The following is a 6,430-nucleotide window of genomic DNA, read 5'->3' as shown; positions in this document are numbered from 1 at the left end:
ATTCCCTCTTATGGGTGTAAATTTACTTGGACGAATAACAGGAGGGTTGGCAATGTCTGTGCTGTTTTAAACAGGGGCATATGTAATGATACTTGGCTGCAAAAGTTCCCTGGTTGCTCCCAAAAGGTGTTGACTAAAGGGTATTCAGACCATTCTGCAGTTATGGTGGATTATAGAGAGGTGCCTAGGCCTCTGAATGTTCCTTGCCGTATGAATTGATTTTGGGCTGATCATGTGGATTTTAAGGATGTGGTTCGGACGAATTGGGCAGTCCAAGTGAAGGGTATGCCATTGTTTGTGGTGGCTCATAAACTCAAGAGGTTAAAAGGAATGTTGCGTCATTGGGCAAAAGAGACTTTTCCGCATGTGGATCTTGAGGTGAATCGGTCTCGTGCGTACATGGAGGAGACTTAGAGGTGTATTGAAACATATGGGTTAAGTGACGAGCTTTTTGATAAGGAGCTAGATGCTAGACGTGATTTTTCCAAAGCAATTGAGTTACAAGAGAAATTATGGGCTGAGAAATCGAGAAATAGATGGCTGAAGTATGGTGACCGGTGTTCCAGGTTTTTCCACTTATCTACCAAGATTAGAAAGGGAAAAAATACCATTAGGGAACTTCATAGATGAGGGGTATGTTCTCACAGATGGGACAGATATTGGGCAGCAGCTTGCAACTCATTTTGAATTATTTCAAAAGGGTGGCATTTCTGTTCGGAATGAGAATTTGTTGGCTGTTATTCTTGAGTTGGTTTCAGATGAAGATAATGCAATGTTGATGGCAATACCTTCTTCAAAAGAGATCAAGGCAGTAGTTTATGATTTAGACCCTTCAAGTGCTCTAGGTCTAGATGGTTTCCCAGGCACGTTCTTTAGAGTTTGTTGGGATATTGTTGGTGATGATGTTTGCTTTGCAATACAAATTTTTTTCCAAGGAGTTGTTATGAAGGGAATAAATAGCAATTTTTTGACATTGATCCCAAAGGTGGAGAACACCAGGGAAGTAGGTCAATTTAGGCCTATCTGTCTTTGTAATTTTTTCTTCAAACTTATTCCTAAAATTATGGCTACTAGGCTTTCTTGTCTATTGCCAATGCTCATCTCGGAGGAACAAGGAGCTTTTCAGAAGGGTAAAATAATATTTTCAAACATTGGGGTAGCTTCAGCATTAACTAATATGATGAGTTCCAAAAGTTTTGGAGGTAATATGGGTCTTAAGCTTGATGTTCAAAAAGCTTATGATACTCTGGAATGGCAGTTTCTATTTGATGTGTTGAAGAAATTCGGCTTTCATGATAAATGGGTGGACTGGATTCGTCAGATTCTCTGCTCTACAAGGTTATCTATTCTAGTAAATGTCGGCCCGGTGAGATTTTTTGGTGTTGAACGGGGTTTGCGTCAAGGGGATCCCCTTTCCCCAATACTCTTTATTTCAGCAAAAGAGGTTCTTTGTCAAGGGCTTCAAGAGCTTAGACGAAAGAATTTAATAAAAGGCATTCCAGGTCCACGGAATATGGTCATCCCCTCCCATCTTTTGTATGCTGATTATTTATTTATTTTTATAAACGCAAATCTGAGAAGGGTTAAGAACCTTAAGAGATTCTTAGATGCATATCAAGCTTACTCGGGGCAAGCATTCAATCTTGACAAAACTTAAATGTTTTTGCGTTCAATTGCAGGAGTAAGGAAAATAAGAATCAAGGAGGTGTTACAAATTCTAGAGTGTAGCTAATCCACTCGCTACTTGGGAGTTCAAATTTTTAAAGGGAGGGTGAAAAAGAGGCGGTTCTTCCTTTAATTGATAAGTTCAAGGCTAGACTATCTAGTTGGAAGGGTCGATTACTGTCACTGGCAGGAAGAGTAGAACTGGTTAAATCAGTGATGAGCAGTATCTCATTACACAATTTTTCAATCTACCTTTGGCCATCGTCTACTATTGTACTGATGGAAAGATGGATCAGGAATTTCATTTGGTGTGGTGAAGCAACTTCTTCCAAGACAATTACAGTTAAGTGGAGTAGTACTTGTAAACCCAAGCAACAAGGTGGGTTGGGCATTCATTATCTTAAGGAGGTTAATTTGGCTCTTCTTGCAAAATTAGGTTGGTTTGTCAAGACAGACCAATCGATGTTTGCATGTTTTTTGCGAGGTCGGTTTGTTGTGGTTGATGGCTCCCTAAAAGGTTCAACCAAATCCTCTTCTATTCTCCCTGGGTTGAAAAAAACCTGGAATTTCATCGGAGATTCAGAAAGATGGATTGTTGGAGATGGTACATCCATTAATTTCTGGTACGATTTGTGGTTAGGAAAGGATAGAGTTGTTGATTTGCTAGCAAATGATGTTCAGCTCCCTCGTACACTTGTTGCTTCTGTATCAGATTTTATTGAAGGAGGGAGCTTGTGTATGCCTCCAGTTCTCTCTTCTCAAATGCAAGCTATTTCTGCTCAGATTGTGGCTACCAAGCTTCCGTCCATGGACGTTCAAAATAAATGGGTATGGTCTCCTTCTGAGTCTGATATTTTTTAGTTTATTCAGCCTGGGAGGTTTTGATGGATAAGAATAATACTCTTGGTTGGCCTCATCTAGTCTAGATGAAGGGTCTGCTTCCTAGATTTTCCATTTTTGGATGGAGGTTTGTCCATGCTCGTTTGCCTATGGATGATATGGTTGAAAAACATTGTGTGCCAATGGTTTTGAGATGTGAGCTATGTAAAAAGGAGAATGAATCATATACTCGTATTTTCTTGGAGTGTGCTTTTAGCTCTAAGGTGTGCACTGAGCTGATGTGCTTTTTTGAAGTTCGCTGGTGTGGTTTTCCATCCATTGAGGAATTATTCTTATGGTGGAAAGTGAAAGGAAAAATCGTTAGGTTGAGCAAGCTTTGGATGGCTATGATTATTCTTATTCCATACCATATATGGTTTGAAAGGAACAAATGGAAATATGAATGTTTGGAGAGAAATCATTCTTTTGTGGTAAAGGTGATGTTGAGAGATTTAATTGATTTTTCCAAGTTAGTTCCAATCAATATCAAGTCGGTATCGGAGCTTGTATTTTCAGATGGTCAAAGGTACTGATCTATCCATCAGCAACAAGGAAGATTGTTGAAGTAACTTGGCAATGCCCTCCCTTGGGATATTGGAAGCTCAATATTGATGGGTGCTCACTAGGAAATCCTGGTTGCTCTGGGGTTGGAGGGATTTTGCGTGATGACAAGGGGGTTCCCTCTAGGTTGTTCACAAATTATGAAGGGATTTCTTCAAACTTTGTTTCTGAATTCACAGCTTTTTTTGCTGGTATCAATCATGCAAGATCAATGAATATCCGAAAGCTCTAGATTGAATGCAATTCAATGGCTGTCATAATGTGCATCAATATCAAAAAAATTCCATGGGTGTTTCAGCAGGAGTGGTGATATATTAAGAGCTACCTAGATTCTTGTTTATGGTATATATCACACTGCTTCCGTGAGATCAACTGTGTAGCGGACAAACTCACAAAGCATGCTGCCTTAACTAGATTTTCTTCTACTTGGGATGTTATTCCATCTTTTCTTGTATCTAATATTAATTGGGATGCTCAATTGAGACCCAGATTTAGGTTCTCGTAACCATTTGATTGCATTTCCTTTGGTTGGGTTGCTTTTTTTGCTGATGGCCATGCCAAAGGTGGAAAAGTAGCTCAATAGTTTGTTTTTTTTTTTTCTCCCATTCTTTGATCCTCAATTGTTTTTTTTTTTTTTTTGCTAAATTTATTTCATTAAATCAAAATAGAAGGAAAAGGAAACATCCAAACAGCATCAAGGAAACACAAAATCACACACCTCCCCTAACTTCCCACCTTCGGCCTTGCCATCAGCAGGAAGGAAGGGAAGGCATTAAAAAAATCTAAAGCTCGGTCTTTCCTTAGCATCTCTAGAAAGAATATCCCCAATGTTGGTCGGGAAAATTACATCATTAGCTAAGACTCCAGTCTTTGCCGCATCTCTAGCAAAGAAATTGGCCACCGCATTTCCTTCTCTATATATATGAGTGATTTTCCAGGATACACTTCTGAGGTATGGTTGAAGATACATCCATCTTTGCAGAGCAAACCATGGGACCTTCCATTGCTGAATTAGAGTAACCACTGCACTCGAATCTGATTCCATCCATAAGAACTGGATGTCCATAGTCATTGCTCGCATCAACCCCTCTATTAGACCCTCTATCTCTGCTTCAAATACGCCTGTCGCACCCATGAATTTTTTATATGACCCCATGACAGTACCAAGATGGTTTCGAAAAATTCCTCCCGCTCCAGCCTGACTGGAATTTCCCAGAGAACTCCCATCAAAGTTCAATTTTACCCAATTTATAGGGGGCTTGCACCAACAAACCTCCAGGCTACCTCTGCGCCTAGCAGGCTGAATAGATAGACCTAGATGTCTGCAACACATCAGATCTGCCCAAGTGTTTACCTCTCCCTTGTTCTAGGTTCATTCCTTCTAATATCTTCCGTCACCATGAGAGATAAGTATTTGGCCATCTGCTTGACACCCTCATAAATTTTGGAATTTCTTTCCCTCTAGAGATGATCTAGAATGATGCCAAAACTCATGCGCCAAGCCTCCTTACAACTTGCAATTTTAGTCTTTCTTTTCCACCACTGAGCAAGCTCCAACAAAGAGCCTTGAGGGCACCAAGTGACGTTAAAGCAAGCACATAGAGAACTCCATATTTCCCTAGAAAAAGAGCATGTCAAAAATAAATGATGGATTGTTTCTTCTTCCACCATACATAGGGCACATCTAGAAGCAAGGGGCACTGCCTTCTTCTTGACTACGTCATCTTTAGGAAGCTTTCCATGGATCACCCTCCACGCTAGAGATGAGACCCTAGGAATTTTGTTTATTAATAAAATTCATTGTTGATTCTTAGTAAAAAAAAAAAAAAAATAGAATAAAAAAATGCCATGGGAGCATGAAAAGTGAACAAATGCATTTTGTTGAAGAGCAGAGTGGATGTCTTGTATCCCACAGTTACAACGAGCATGGACCTTATAAGTACACAAAGGGAGCCTCCAAGGGTCAAAGAAACATAAACTAAGATGAGAGTGGATCCTCTAATATAATGTCTCTCATTCTCTAAAACAGAAGTAACTAACACCATCCAGTAACTACTGGCTATTTGTAGAAGCTGAAAAATAATTTATGCCAGTAATATCAACGGTACAAAAGACCCTTTATATGAAGTAGTAATATATTTCCAGTAAAATAAGAGACTAACTCCACCTTTTTCTCTCTTTTCTTCTTGGACAAGTTGTGCTTTTGGCCCAACCAGTTTTTCTGTTTTGTAACTTTTGGGTTCTACTTCCTCATCATCCTTAATAGTCTTCTTGTTAACATATTACCATCATCTCTTTCACCATTAACTAAATTATCCAAAGTAGCCTCATGTTCGATAGAATTAAGTTTTCCCAAAGCTTTCTTATGTGGATTCACTAACTCCATAATGTCAGTTCTTGAACTTAGAATTTCTTCATACTTTCTTGCTTGAGTAATCCTACCATCTCTCATAACCTGCCAAACTAAAAAAAGGGTAAATAATCGCTTTCAAATTAGGTTAGAGGAATTAATATCATAAAAATTCTCACCAAAATAAGATCAGCAGAAGGTAAAAACTCTACTTGGTGGGTAGCATATATCACTGTTTTTGTACCCAAAATTTCCAACAAACATTCCTGTCACAAAGTTTAATTCTTCACATTAGGCAATAAAAAAAATCGTTTTAACTAAAAGAGCCAAATAGTTATACCTATTAATATACTTTAAGTTCTTCAATGATATGTAACATTAATTCGTAGGTGCTTTTGCAAGAACATGAACCACTAAATATCATGTCTTTATTCTCTATTGGATGTTTATTTGGTTTGTGAGTTGACGTCTTTTTATTCTTTTTCCCTATTTTAATGAAATCATGATCTTTGAGAAAAAAAAGAAAAAAATATATCATGTGTCTATATACCTTCTTTGTTTAGAATACCATCATTTCATTCTCTTTTATCAAATTTTAGGTCAAATTTAGTTTCTAGTTTACAAAATTGTAAACTTTGCAATGAATGTATATATCTTCAAGCCAAATTCATCAATGGAATCATTGGAAATAAAGCTTAAAGAGAAGCTACCTTAAATATATGAGTTCCTGTGTGAGTATCCACAACACTAAAAGGATCATCAAGTAAATAAATATCAGCATCATGGTATAAAGCACGTGCAATCTGGATTCTTTGATTCTATCCACCACTTAGGTTGACCCCTCTATCCCCTATGATATTTTTTTTGCTAAAAAGATAATATTATTAAGAGAGTAAAGCCAAGAAAACAAAAAACAAATCACAGAGCAGGTCGCAAGGCCCCACCTTCGGCATTGCCATCAACAGGGCTAAGGAC

The sequence above is a fragment of the Macadamia integrifolia genome, chromosome 8 (assembly GCF_013358625.1).
Source record: "Macadamia integrifolia cultivar HAES 741 chromosome 8, SCU_Mint_v3, whole genome shotgun sequence".
NCBI classification, from domain to species: domain Eukaryota; kingdom Viridiplantae; phylum Streptophyta; class Magnoliopsida; order Proteales; family Proteaceae; genus Macadamia; species Macadamia integrifolia.
This window is presented reverse-complemented; position numbering follows the sequence as displayed.